A 14,568-nucleotide genomic window follows, 5' to 3' on the forward strand; every position below is an offset into this window, starting at 1 on the left:
TTTAAAAGCCAATATTTTTGAAGAATAATATGAGATCACAAGCTGCACTTAAGAAATGTCTCAGTGTTGAAGCTTTGAAGAAAATCCCAATGTCTTGGCTGTTATTTATAAAGTAAAAGAGAGTAGAGAAGTCAAGGAAACACAATAAAAATGATTCTCCCTTACTTTAAGCATCTTTGATATATAATTTTAGCCAGAGGATTCTCAACCATACAGTTGATATTGATTTGAGCAGGTGATAGGGTAACAACTGCCTTTAACCAAGAAAATTATTTTGTGTTCTGTGATGGGAAAAATGATAGTGGGCCAGGTGATTCATATTATCAGCTCTGGGGCAAATCCATTGATTATTTTATATTTTATTGCCTCTGTTGAAAGTGGAAGATTTCTTCCTCATGTTCTCTATTTTGTCGAATAAAACAATGGCACTAGGATTTTTACAGAGTCATAATCATTCAAGAATGTAAGGTGGGTTTTGTGGGGTCATGGTGTGTGCCTCCCTAGTGGTTTGCATGTTAAACACTTTATAATTGTCTACTAAATGCCTATAATAATGCAGTATCTTTGCGAGGTACTATTGGAAAGTACCAGCAAAGTGTAAATTTAATCCCAATATAATATGTGTGCATTTGTGTGTGCGCGGGCATGTACGCAGGTATATGTATATTTTTCCCTCCTTACCTAGAAATTCAGGAGACAATCAGTGCACTGGTTTTGGTTATTGTCTGTGATTAAAACAGTAGGTCACAGTGAGCATCTGAACAACTTTTTAAAAGCAAAGTTACAGAGAACTCCTCGAGCATTCCAATCTATCATGCCTGTGGAGAATGATGGGTTTCACCTGTTCCCCCATCCCTTTGGAACGAAAGGCTCTAGAGACGTTACTCCATGTGACAGTAAAGCTGTACTTTGGGACAAACCAAATCAAAGTCAGGCAGAAATACAGGTAGTACTTGGGGCCTGAATGATAGACCAAGTAAAAATTAATTATCAAGTAAATCTTTAGCACCCAAGCTGTCCTGCACTTGCCATCAGGAGCCCCGCGCAAGCGAAGAATTCGTTCAGTTCCGGAGGAGCAGACAAGCACATTCATACACAGATGTACAACTTATACGTGCACATGTAATCCATTTTTCTCAGTCAGCTGAACTTTCATGAATGTTAGTAAGCCAAACATCACTATGACAAGAAAGTACACCTATGGTTTTGATTGTGAAAATTCCTTTTTCTGTCAATTCCTTCCAGGAATTCTATAATTATCTGGATTAATATTTAGGCTAATTTATGCTTCTTCCTTTACTCATGCTCTCTTGCTTATTTTTTTTTCTTCTGTTTATTCTGGCCAAAATCAGAAAAAAACAAAACAAAAAACTCTGCCACCTTATCTTACCTTGAGCTACTGTAAGAAGTTATCACAGGCTGGGTGGTTTAAACAACAAAAACTTACTTTCTCACATTCTGAAGGCTGAAAGTCCAAGATCAGATGGCCAGCATGGGTGAGTTCTGGTGGAGGCACTATTCCTGGTATCTGGACAGCTGCCCTCTCGTTATACCCTTGCATGATGGAGAGAAAGAGGGCTAAGGTTTTTCCTCTTCTAAGGATACTAATTCCCTCATGGGGGCTCCACTCTCAATGACTTAATTACCTCTGAAAGACCCCACCTTCAAATCCCATCTTTTTGGGGGTTGGGGTTTCAACAAATGAACTTGCAGTGCATAACCCCGCTGAACATGCCACTACCGTGGGGTCAGTCAAATTTTGCTTGTGAGGTGAAGGCCAATGCTTGCCATGCAGTCTTGGCACGTATGCATGAGTACACACAGGTGTGCTTGCAAACACGTGTGTGTGAGCACATGTTATGTGCACATGTGCCTTTTGAAGATGCTATCTTTCATCAAAGGGGAACTTACCGAATCATTGGCTCCCTTGCTGTGAAGTACTTTTTATCATTCCTTTTTTTTTTTTTTAAGATTTTATTTATTTGTCAGAGAGAGAGGGAGAGAGGGAGAGAGCACAAGCAGGAGTGGCAGGCAGAGGGAGAAGCAGACTCCCCGCTGATCAGGGAGCCTGATGCAGGACTCAATCCCAGGACCCCGGGATCATGACCTGAGCCTTACCTTAGGATTCTTAACCACTAAGCAGGAAGTCACTGTTATCTGCCCCACCTAATTTACCTCACTCTCTTTGAACCAAAGGTGTATGCGTTGATCTCTCATGAAAATTAACTTCTACAAATTTGGATTAGGATTTATTTCGTATACCAATAAGATTCAACAGAAATAAGGTTCAAGCTGTTACAAATGATAAACATAATCCTGGCTACCTACATTGATAGTTTAAGAGCACACCTATAATTTATGAAAATAGATGTAAAGCTAATGGATTAATTATGAGAGCTTACTCTATCCCAAGCATCTTTTTAAGTGTTTTATGTATATTTCATTTTAAATCTGTACAACAAACAGGTGGAATATTATTGTATCCAATTTAATAGATAAATTGTGCAGTTATGAGGATAAGCAACTTGATTAATTTTATATGGCTAGTAAGGGAAGGACTCAATATCAACCTAGGAAATATGAAACCAGAAACCAGTATTTTTTTTTAAGATTTACTTATTCAATCTTTATGGAGAGAGCACGTGAGTGTGTGGGAGCAGGGGAAGGGGAAGCAGGAGAGGGAGAGAAAGAATCTCTCTGCAAACTCCCCACTGAGCTCAGAGCCCAACAGGTGGCTAGATCCAAGGACCTGAGCTGAAATGAAGAGTCAGATGCTTAGCCTACTGAGCCACCCAGGTGCCCTAAAGAAACCACTCTTAATCAATGCGGTATCAGTTTAAGGATGGTCTAAATAATTGGTCTATCAATCTTAAAGGTTCATTAAATAATAATCTGGGTATTCAAGAATTTATTTAATGTAAGTAAGTCTACTGATACCATAAACTTCTCCATATCTAAAAAAAAAAGAAGAAATAAAATAAAATATAAATATGCAGTTAATACGAATGAAATATTTCTACATAAACATAATATAATTTTAATAAATGTTAGGAATGTAAGTTTTTCTCAATAAAATATTAAAAATAGGAATAAAATATTCCTCAATAAAATATATGTCTTCTATTTCTGAAGTTCCTATTTACTTCATGGAGAAATGTAGGATATTCTTTTTAAAATAAGAATTTGAAAGGAACAGGATCTTATCACCATTACTATTGGGAAATATTTTAGCTGACATTACTATTTGTAAAAATATTTCAAATATTATATTTCTCTGTGATTATATAAAAAAAATACAAATACTTCAAACTTGCTAACCAAGCTGATTGCAAAACTAGCCTGCTAACCACAAATTTTTTCCAGAAAGCTACACAGCCAACTATATTCTCCTCTCTTAATTTAACCAAGAAATAGTTTCTATTGCTACTTGTAACACTTCACCGACACACGTGATACACTATGCTGCTTCTCCAATTATATAAAAGGAATGCTCCATAGATCCCAGGCCCTGCGTGGGGCTGAGGTTTAATGTGATATACAGACTCTCCTGTAGTGTCAAAGCAATGGAGCCTTTGCTTACAAACTACTTTCCAGTGTGAACTGGTTACTTCCTGTTCCACTGAAATATGATATAATTTATTTCTTTTGCAGGCTTGACTATTTTCACCACAATTTCCAAGAGGAATAAACATTTTTAAAAATTGATATCCTGTAAGACAAAAAAAAAATCAACTAAGAGGATCTCTACATTAGAGAAATATGCAGAAGTAATCAAATTCCTATGAAAAATATAAAAAATTTGAGTATTAACTGTCATGATATTGATAAAACAAATAGAGAATTAGGATGATTTTATTTGAATAGATCAATTTATCTCCTAAATTATTACATATAATATTTTTATAAAATGTATTTAGAAGTATTTTCTTTACTTCTGTTTTATTGATCATTTAATTTGTCTGTGAAATCTGAGCCTATTTCTTTTATATAAGCATGGAAGACATAAGAGAAGGGGAAAGTTTTTTGACAATTTCTGTTTCTCCTATGATCTGTGATATATTTAGATTTGTTAAATGTCTATGTGTCAAAAATAATAATTTCTATTTTCTTAGGAAATAAATGATTTTATCTAGTATTCCTAATGTATTTGCCCAGAGTTGGATAGAATACTCATAATTCTTTGATAATAGCCTACATTAATATTATTTTATTCTAATATTATTAGTAATTTTTGGTGGTTTTTCTGTTTTTCATAGATCGATTTCCTAGTTGTTTTTACTGTTTTCTCTTAAATCAGATAAATGGTTCTTAGCTTCATTTTTCCATTCTAATATTATTGGATTTCCCATTTTACCAACTTTTGCTTTTTTTTAACTAATATTTTCCATAAATTAATGTTATTGCTGTTTCTTTCCTAGCACTGAGTTAAATATAGTACTTGATTCATTTACTGTCACTTTTTCTCAGTAACGTAGGCATTTCAGGTGATGATTTTTTCTGAACACAACTTTCATTGATTTATTACATAAAATTGTGCTGTCATAACTTTATTTTTTTTAAGATTTTATTTACTTATTTGACAGAGAGAGGCAGTGAGAGAGGGAACACAAGCAGGGGGAGTGGGAGAGGGAGAAGCAGGCTTCCTGCTGAGCAGGGAGCCTGATGCGGGGCTTGATCCCAGAACGCTGGGATCATGAGAATCATGAGCTGAGCCGAAGGCAGCCACTTAACAACTGAGCCACCCAGGTGTCCCCCATTGTAATGGCTTTAGATTTGTATTCTGAGGCATGGTAGCCACTAGCCACATGTAGCTATTTAAATTTAATGTAATTAAAAGTAAAGGAAATTTAACATTTAGTTCCTTATGACATTAACCACAATAGGTATGCATATACCTGCTACACTTCTTAGTTTTGTTTCATGAGAATGAATTCATGCTATATTAATTGTAAGATTATTTTTTTTTCCTCCTTAGTAGTTTATCAACTATGTCTTTCAATGTCATTGAAGTGTAGTGAGTGGTTCTGTGTCTGGATCCAGAGTCAGAATGTTGGTTTCAAATCCTGACTCCTTTATTTAACAGACTATTTGAGCTAGAGAGAGTGATAACATTATAAATCGAAATACCTATAAATGGAGATTCTTTAACTTTCTCATTCAGCTGTTGGTGAGGATTAAATGTGGTACAACATATGCAGAACGTTGTGTATTTCCAGTTAACTGATAATTGCTCAATTAAGTTTAACTTCATAATTATTACTATTTGCCAGGTAGGTTTTCCTCCGTTTGTAACAAGTGCAGGGTATTCTATATAAATGTAACTCACTCTGCCCTTTACTTACAAGCTTTCACTCTTGAATACAATGTCGCTAGAATTCTTGACGTGAATTTTTAAGAATCTCTCTAGGTTGTTACATGATATTAAAATTGTTGGGTATATAGACACATGTGTATAGACATGTATATACATGTATATGTATATATTTATACATATAACCACCTCTGCCTGTGTGCAAGTGTGTGTGTGTGTGTGTGTGTGTGTGTGTGTGTGTGTGTATACACATATATACCCATGTTGGTTATAAAGGAATGCTGATAATAATTTTGATTAAACTGGTGGTCCTCAAACTTCCTCTTTCTGCACTGTGAGTGCATGAGGACATTCTATGAGGTATACAATTGTGGAAAACATATTCTGATTAACGGGCATACTTGCTTTTCCAAAATTGATCTGATTGAGAATGGGCCTGCACTGAGTGCTGACATTATCTTGTCCCTCCTGTGGCAGAGCAACAAAGATGGAAGTTTATTGAATACACAGCAAGAGAGCAGCTGTCTGCCATGAGGAAGTGGGTGTGGAATACACCACAAGGGAGTGGTGGGCAGGACAGCTGAGGGGAGACTGAAGAGAGACTGTGGTAGTGGGAGGAGGCTGTTTTTAAGGAGGGAAGGTGAGGGGGTATGGCTACATATGGAATTTTCCCTTTTTTGGTAAATGTGTTTACCATTTGTAGGTGGCCCATTGGTAAATTAGGACCTTTGCATATTTTGCAGTGGGTCTCCTGATGGGCATGTCTGTATTCAGCCAGGGGGTCACTGTGGCCCTTTTCTACATTCCATAGTTCAAGCCTGTTTACCTAAAGGGACATCTACACCTCCTTTCTTTTAAAAGTCTTTTCTTCCCTTTAAAAAAGAAAGATATATCTACCCCCATCTCGCAATTTACCATGGTAAATTGTCTAAGAATATGAAAGCTTCCATGCCAAACAAAAAGATAATTTTAAATTTGCTAATTATATTTCAAATTATTTTATCACAAGTTGTAATATACTTAGTGTTTTTTTTTATTAAATGCTATAGATACTAAAAGATAACCCAATCCAAAAGATTTAAAAAAAATATTTACCCTTATGTTAGGAGAAATTAAAACGAACAAATTTCACTATACACATATGCAGATATTTATACATACACACATTTGCTGTTACTGTTACAGAGACATGACAGAGTTATCAAAAGACTAAGCATGATAATATATTATACTGTATAAAATTATTCAGGGAAAGTGGAATGGAAATACATTGTCAAGAAGATAAACTAACATTCTAATAATAAAAGCAAAACTTCTTAATGTATTTTTAAATAGATGATGATACATGATTTATATATATATATATGTATATATATGTATATATATATATTCAACCAGTAAAATAATAACTATTTTATTTTAAAACTTCAAATTTATATCTGAAATTATGATCTTTGTAATTTACACAACAATTTTGGGCATGTATTTAAAATGTATGAGGAGATACTTATATCTCCCAAGATTCTTTTAGGGCTACATGTGCAAAACCTATAAATACAAGTTTTTATTTTTTAAGGCTTTTATTTATTTATTTGACAGAGAGAGATAGAATACAAGCGGGGTGGGGGGCAGCAGAGGCAGAGGGAGAAGGAGGCTCCCCCCGCTGAGCAGGGAGCCCTACGTGGAACTCAATCCTAGGACCCTAGGATCATAACCTGAGCTGAAGACAGACAATTAACCGACTGAGCCACCGAGTTTTTAAAAAATATTGTGGTTGTCCAAAGTACCTTTCAAGCTCATTGATGGCTGGAGTTTTCTAAGTTAAGTATAAAAGAGAAGTCGTGAATTTGGAGTTGAGGGTGCATCTCCCACTAAATTACACTTATTAATTACATGGCCAGCAAGCATCATGGTGTAGTAAGTTAGAATGTCCTTTAGGTTCCCCGGAAAGGAGCAGGCAAGCAATCCAAGTATCTCTTTCACTCCAGGCTAACATGTTATTTAGTTAGCTTGTATTTTTTGTTTGTTTTACTTCCTGTCCTTTATAGATATTTGAGGCTTATTCAGGGAGAACCACCCACCCTACGTAGAAAGTCTTTAACTGTTTTGATGATTCTCTGTGGTTCAATCATGATTTCTGTGCTTCTTCCCTCTGAGTTTTGAAGTTCTCAATGGACAGAAAAACTCTCACCTTTGAAGAAACCCACTGCTGTCTGCTTTGGTAATGTTTTCTTCACTATGGTTTCTCCATAAACTAATCTTATGGTCTATTCTTTCTTAGAGAAATGCCTCACAATTCATGGCCCATGTATTTTTCCTTGGCATTTATAACTTTCAGTCTCCTCTGTTTCATCCTCAAGCTTCTCTTTTAGTAGTAATTCCAACACAATTTGAGAAAGTAGAAATATCTCTAGTCAAAGTGTTGAACTTGTAATTTCTGACATTTTCCATAAAATATTTTCAACATGCATCTAGCTTGGAGGCTTATAGGAAATTTTACAGTTTTTATTTGGTTAATACAAGCTACTTTAAAAGTGGATTTTTGGCAGGGCACCAGGGTGGCGCAGTTGAATAAGTGTCCAACTCTTGGTTTTAGTTCAGGTCAGGATCTCAGGGTCCTGAGATCAAGCCCCACCTTGGGCTCTGAGCTCAGCGCTGAGTCTGCTTGTCCCTCTCCCTCTGCTCCTCCCTGCTTTTGCACTCTTTCTCTCTCAAATAAGTAAATAAAAAATCCTTTAAAAAAAAGTAGATTTTTTTATGTGTTTTGCATCATCCCAATAATCTTTATATTTTCTTTATACATTGTTTTAAATTGTGGCATATACTGTTTTTTGCATGTAAAACTATCAGAATGGCTATGTTGACTATATTGACTCACTAGCTAGGTCAGCTTCCAAGAACTATCAAGGATAAATTTAATAAAATTCATTATTTTGCCTTCATATTTTCTAAAACTGAACTGGTTTAGTTTCTATATACAGTTGCTTTAGTATCATATACACATTTAAAATGGTTATTTCTGCTCAATCTGATAAGCTAACAACAGTATAAATGTCATATTCCCCTTTCTCAGAAGGAGTTTTAGCATAAAAAGCAATTGCATATGCAAACGATTATTGGGAGCATTTTTCATGTGCACCTACCAAATAATGTGAATGTGGTTATTGGAAAGATATGTGAACATGGCAATTTACAAGTATATACTTAAAGGGACTATTAGTGCTCATTTGACCTATAACTGAGTTCCCAAATTCTGTCTTTACTCAAAAGTAAGTAACGCGATGTCTGAATAAGTCTCATGGTGTGATCTTATAAAATGGAGGGCTCTGAAATGCAAACTTCTCAGGTTATACAATTTATTAAAATGGAAGTAATTTAAAACAGTCTGTTTCTTGTTAGTCTTCAAATATGCAAATAAGAAAGGCCATTTGATTTATTCATTTTTATTTATGCCATTTCCAGATGGGAATATAACTACTCATTGTGAATTCATTCCCACTTCCAAGCCTCTTGACTTTGCATCTTAGCTTTTGAAAACAAATTGATGCCTAAATATTACAAATTGAATTTTAACTATTGCAACGAATCCCAGCCCAAGATGGTATAAATTTAAAATCTCAACAACGAAGTATTGTTGTCAAGTTATTGCCTTGTGAAGCTTAGCCTTAGGTTTTTAATGATACCTACATCAAGAAATTCATAATGAATTCAAATAAATGTATTCATAGAAGGAGAAGGAATTGTATTTCATATATTCTCACATTTCACCTTGAATTGGAAAAGACTCCATGACTTTTTGCATTGCTAAAACGAAATTGCTCTTTTGCTTGTTTGTTTGTTTAAGGGAACATCTTCATTTCTCATCAAAGAAGAGGTACCTAATTTTCACAATTAGAGGAATTTTCCAGATAAGAATCTTTTTTTTTTTTTTTTTTTTGTAGAGCTGACTTCCCAGATAGTTATACTAATATAAATGAGCTCTCTGTATAAAATTAACCACACTCCAGGATTAGAGTGGACACTAGGAGATTAGAGGATGTTATGTCATTTGTACTTTTTTTCCCCCCAAATCAGTTATCTAAGCCTAATATGAAGGAGTCAGATTGTGTTTAGCAATTATGGTTCTTTATGACAGTAAGAGAAGCACTACTTCTGCTAAATCTATTCATTTATTTATCTAAAATTATTAAGCATTTTCTAAATGTCAAAAGCTATTTCTTATCTCTATTTTAATAATATAGAACATGAAGATTTGTACGGAACACAAACAGATGCTCCCTGCTACCCATTGTTCACAACCTCATTCACAGCCAGACTTCTTGAAAATTGTCTTTGTTTGGTATCTTTACCTCATATATATTGTTCATCCTGGAAATTATAGTGAAAATGTTTCAAAAAAAAAAAAAGGACTCAAAAGTAACAAAAGGTCAATTAAAGATAAAGGTCAAAATGGATGTTGCTCATGTCAGGTAATGTCAGTAGGCTGGTAACGGGTTGTTTGTGGTAGTTCAGTGAATAACAATGTTAAATACTATCCAGCCATCTTATTTCCCTATTATCCTAAAACAACTTCTTGCTCATTTTTTTATTTAGCATAGGACATTTTTGAGATCAAAAATCAGTAATTGAGCAAGTCACCAAATTAGAGCCAGTACCATGTGTTTGAGCTAGAACATAAACCCATCTCTGGGAAATACATTGTTACTGACATATTCAGCCTGATTGAAAGTGATTCTGTACTTGTGGCCTGGCATCCTCAGAACATATTCCCATGTATTTTCTCCATATTTTTGCCAATATAAATGAGCAAAAGTTTGTGGTTGTTTAGTTGTTAAGTTTTCTCCTCTAAAGTTAGACTTTGAGATCCTGCTTTCTATCAAACTGGGATATAACTCTTTTTGTAGGTCTGGAGGCAATGGGAAATGACTTGAGGACATTTGGCTAACCCAATGCAAGGCAACCGTTCAGGCAGATAAGTCCTCCAAAATGGTACAATGGTAAATCAATGTATTCCTCTTCAATTACATTTTTGTGATATGTGGAAAAAGTTGTCATTTGCATTCTCATTTAAAGTTCTATATTTCTTTCTTTAAATATATCCCCTTTATGAAATAGTAACAGAATGTGAGGAAGAAGGCAGTGCAGATCCCCGTAATATTCAGAATTGGAAAGAGGTTTTGAAAGAATTGTGATATTTTTCAGTACACTGTGCTATTTTATACTGCACTTATAAAACATTTTATGCACTATAAATATTTTGTAACTTTGATTTGCTTTTTTTTTTTTTACGGACTATGCAGAACTATTTTATCAAGAAAGCAACAGAATTAATATCTGATTTGATACCTCCCAAACTCTAATTTTATGATGATTTGTTGTTATAATTTTTCTGAAAATGGCATATCGTTAGTTTTAAAATGAAAGTCATTTAACAAATGAGCTTAATATACTTTTTTTTTTTCGCCCTAACAAGGCAGAAACATACCTTTGGCAACAAAAGGATAAAACTGTAAAGTCACTTTGGAAATAAAGAAGAAAAAGTCTTGAAAATTATGGTGTAGGAGATTAAGTTCCAATGTCTTAGAGTTTCCCAACCTTTCACTTACTCATAACAGTGCCTGGACATTTACTGGGCATTCCATACTGTTGCATGAGATCAGGTCTATGGAAGGAGAAATTGATTCAGATAAGGGAGTGCTTTCAGATAACTTGGGGGGATGAAAAGAAAGAAGATACTGTGTTAAACAGACTTATTGAGTATAGGCAGGATAGGATCCCTGCCTTCGAAAAGCATATGTAGTTGTGTCTAAATATTTCTTTTTTTTTTTTTTTGCTTAATTGAAATAACAATTAAAATTGATGTAGGTATTCCCAATGCTTCACCGGCTTAAGAACAGTATCAGAAAAGAATTTCAGTTTTTGAGTTAAAGGGAGCAATAAGTTCTTGAGGGAAATGTTCCCGTATCTACAAAGTCCTAGTCCTGGGAAGCATGTGAACTGGCACACTGAGTCAGTGTGACGTTTACATTGGGTACTTCAAATCCACCTTAGCCTTCGTCTTTGAGGTTGTGTCATGGGAAAATAAAATAATCAATATGATACTGCAATGGGTAGAATAAAAGCCTGGGAGAAATACAGTAGTGTTGTACTTAAGCAATGCTGTTCAACATGCTGATCGAGAAGCCATTGGTAGGGGGCAGCTGAATGGCTCAGTCGGTTAAGCATCTGCCTTTGGCTCAGGTCATGATCTCAGGGTCCTGGGATGGAGCCCCATGTCCAGCTCTCTGCTCAGCAGGGAGCCTGCTTCTCCCTCCGCCTTCCGCTCCCCCTGCATGCACACGCGTGAGCGAGCTCTCTCTGTGTCAGATAAATAAAATCTTTAAAAAAAAAAAAGCCATGGGTAATTTGGTATTTTATATGGTATTATCATTGATGGAGAGAGTAAGTAAGCAAGGCTCAGCTTTCTCTGTAAAGCAGCATGTTAGGAGATAGATTTTTACCACAGTGTTTATTCAATAAGCCTTAATTAAACCCCTCCTATAATCCAGACAGATATGTGATAAATGGGTAAAGAGATAAATGCACTACAACAGAGTGATAGTACTAATAAAAGGGACATATCCTCTTTGTGAAGCCAATCAACTTGTGTATCCCTAAGCAGCACTTGCTATGTAAACAGAATGTTCTAGAAGTGTATGTGTGTAGCTTCTGTGTAGTTCCTCCCATGTCCCATGTGACATTAATTGTCATAACTCACGACTACTTTCTGAATCATGGAGATGGTCTTAATATTGCAAAACTTCTACTTTATGCATACAAGTGATGAGTGGTACAGGGGAAGACCTTTTCTCTAGCCTGGGAAGGGAATTAATCGACTTATTAATAGCAAACTTAAGAAAAGTGAACTTACTGAAATAAATTTAATTAAATGCTAGACAGAGTAAAAATTTTGGTGATGAGTCTTCTGGAAAGGTAATCAGTATCTAATTAATAACTTTCAGATAATATCCAATAATTTGATTACTTTAGGTCTGCAGAGTTAAGAAATCTTAAGAAGGAGGTCAAGAAGTACACTGTGTACTATAAAATTATAGTTACTGGCACAGCACCACATAATCAGGCACTAAATAAATATTTCTAGATAGGAAGTTGATAGGATTGTGACTGCCTAATATGGTTATTTATTAAATGAGGAAGTGGAAATGTGAAAAAAGCAGGTTCATATCTGGTTTAAATCCATTTTCCTTTGTTCAGGCTCAACTGAAAGCTCTTGAATAATATAGTTAGTAATCAAAAGCTGAATGCAGGCTTGATTATTCAGACAATTTAGAGCTTTGTCAATCCTCTTAAAGAACTCTCTGATGTGATCATGAAATGCAATCCAATGTACAAAGTTAAATATAAATAGGATATGTTTACAGGTATAAAAATATGACAGTGTCTTGATCAGGGGGCTATTTACATGACTGTGTTTGCTTTTTGAAAATTAATCAAACTACATGCTTATGATTTCTGCACTTTTTTGTATGTATACTGTACTTCAAAAAAGGTTTTGTTAAAAACATTATGTGCTATTCGTTGTCCATGATTATAATATATTCTCTAGTTATTGTTGAATAAAACTGACTTCAGGGACATTATATCAGAGATAAGAAAAAGTGTATTGAACTAAAACATAAACAGACAGAAATCAAGATGTGAAGGATGATGTATATGAAAAAAAGTTTTGATTAGACAGTTTGGGGGCTTTATAAACATTTTAAGTTTGCCAGGCCTGTTTCTTTATGGGCAAGCCTTTCTTCTTTATATGCCTGTAACTGTCTACTTGCTTCTAATGTCTATAATCTTCAGTAAACATTTTAGTCAGCATTACATGTATAAGCAGGGGACATCATTTGCCTGTTGGTGGTTCTTGTTAAATTAAAAGGAAAGTAATATAGTGACATACTGGCTTGCCAGTCATATATTCTGAATTTTGACCTATATCTAATGCTAAATAGATGTATAATCTTGCAATCAAAAATTCACATTCCTGGAACTATAATTAGGTCACCTATAAGGAGGAGGAGGATTTATAAAACCTCTGCCATGTTTGAATATTTTGTTATTATAGTCTAAAAAAATCTTCTAAAGCAAAGGCTTTGATTACTGATCAAACAATATTGAGTTTTTCTATGATTTTTTTGTAAATACACACACACATTTGATGCATATATTTCTAAAGAATTGAGAGATCAATAAATGAGGTTATTGTGTTCTTTGAAAATCGAGGAATCTTCCACCAGTGACCTTCTTAAGCATATTAAGTGTTTTGGATCATGGAGTAACTATAACCTGTATGTTAAATCTGCTTTATTTTAAGCTATACATATGAAAACCTGTCTCTTTTTTTTCATGTTATCTGCCTTGGATTAAGAAATTATTCCTAATACTGACTACAGTGACATTTAGGGTCATCCGCTAATTTTCTTTTTTTTTTAATATTGTTTTTATTCCAAGAATAAATGGATACTAATTTAAATTTGAAACTAGTGATAGAAGAGCAATTAAAAAAACAAAAAAACAAAAACCAGAGACAGAGAACGTTTGCCAGTAGTCCATGAAAATATTTGAATCCTCTCTGGATTCATTCACTTGCGATTTAAGCATGGCCTGTTTTTTATTATTACTGTAATTTCTCATATTTTATTCATAGAGATATCTAATATTATCTGAGTTCACGTATCCTTTTAGTTACCCAGGTATACTAATACACATTTGTCCTGACATATGGTGGACACAATATAAGTTAAATTTTAGGATTCATCATGGAAATTAGGAGGTCAGAAACAATATGCTCATTTCATTAGATAACTGAGTATGCATTTACTTAGAGAAAAATGCTTTTGTTCCCTTTTTGGAACAAAGATTTGAATATTAAAATTCAGATATGTTAAAATTATGTCCACATTGGTGGGGAGGGAGTTGTTTAAGCAATACTAATGAAGCCATGGTGTGGGGAGGCCTTTAGAGGGAACACAACGTGTATGAAAGAAAAAGAATCAAATTCTTCTGAAATAGTACCCTAACTCTTCCTTCTCTAATCCTGTGGTAGATCTCCGGCTTTCTCTAACAGCTGTCTCCCCAGTAGAATTACTTCAGGTGGAAACCAAGACTATAGGTCCAGAATTCCCTTCATATCTTACCTTTCTTCTGAGATGGACTCTTTGCTTCAGATCTGTTAAAGTTCTCCTCCCTCCCTTGGATTTAAGGAATCA

Source organism: Ursus americanus, chromosome 26 (genome assembly GCF_024610735.1).
Source record: "Ursus americanus isolate L20-20 chromosome 26, mUrsAme1.1.p, whole genome shotgun sequence".
NCBI lineage: Eukaryota > Metazoa > Chordata > Mammalia > Carnivora > Ursidae > Ursus > Ursus americanus.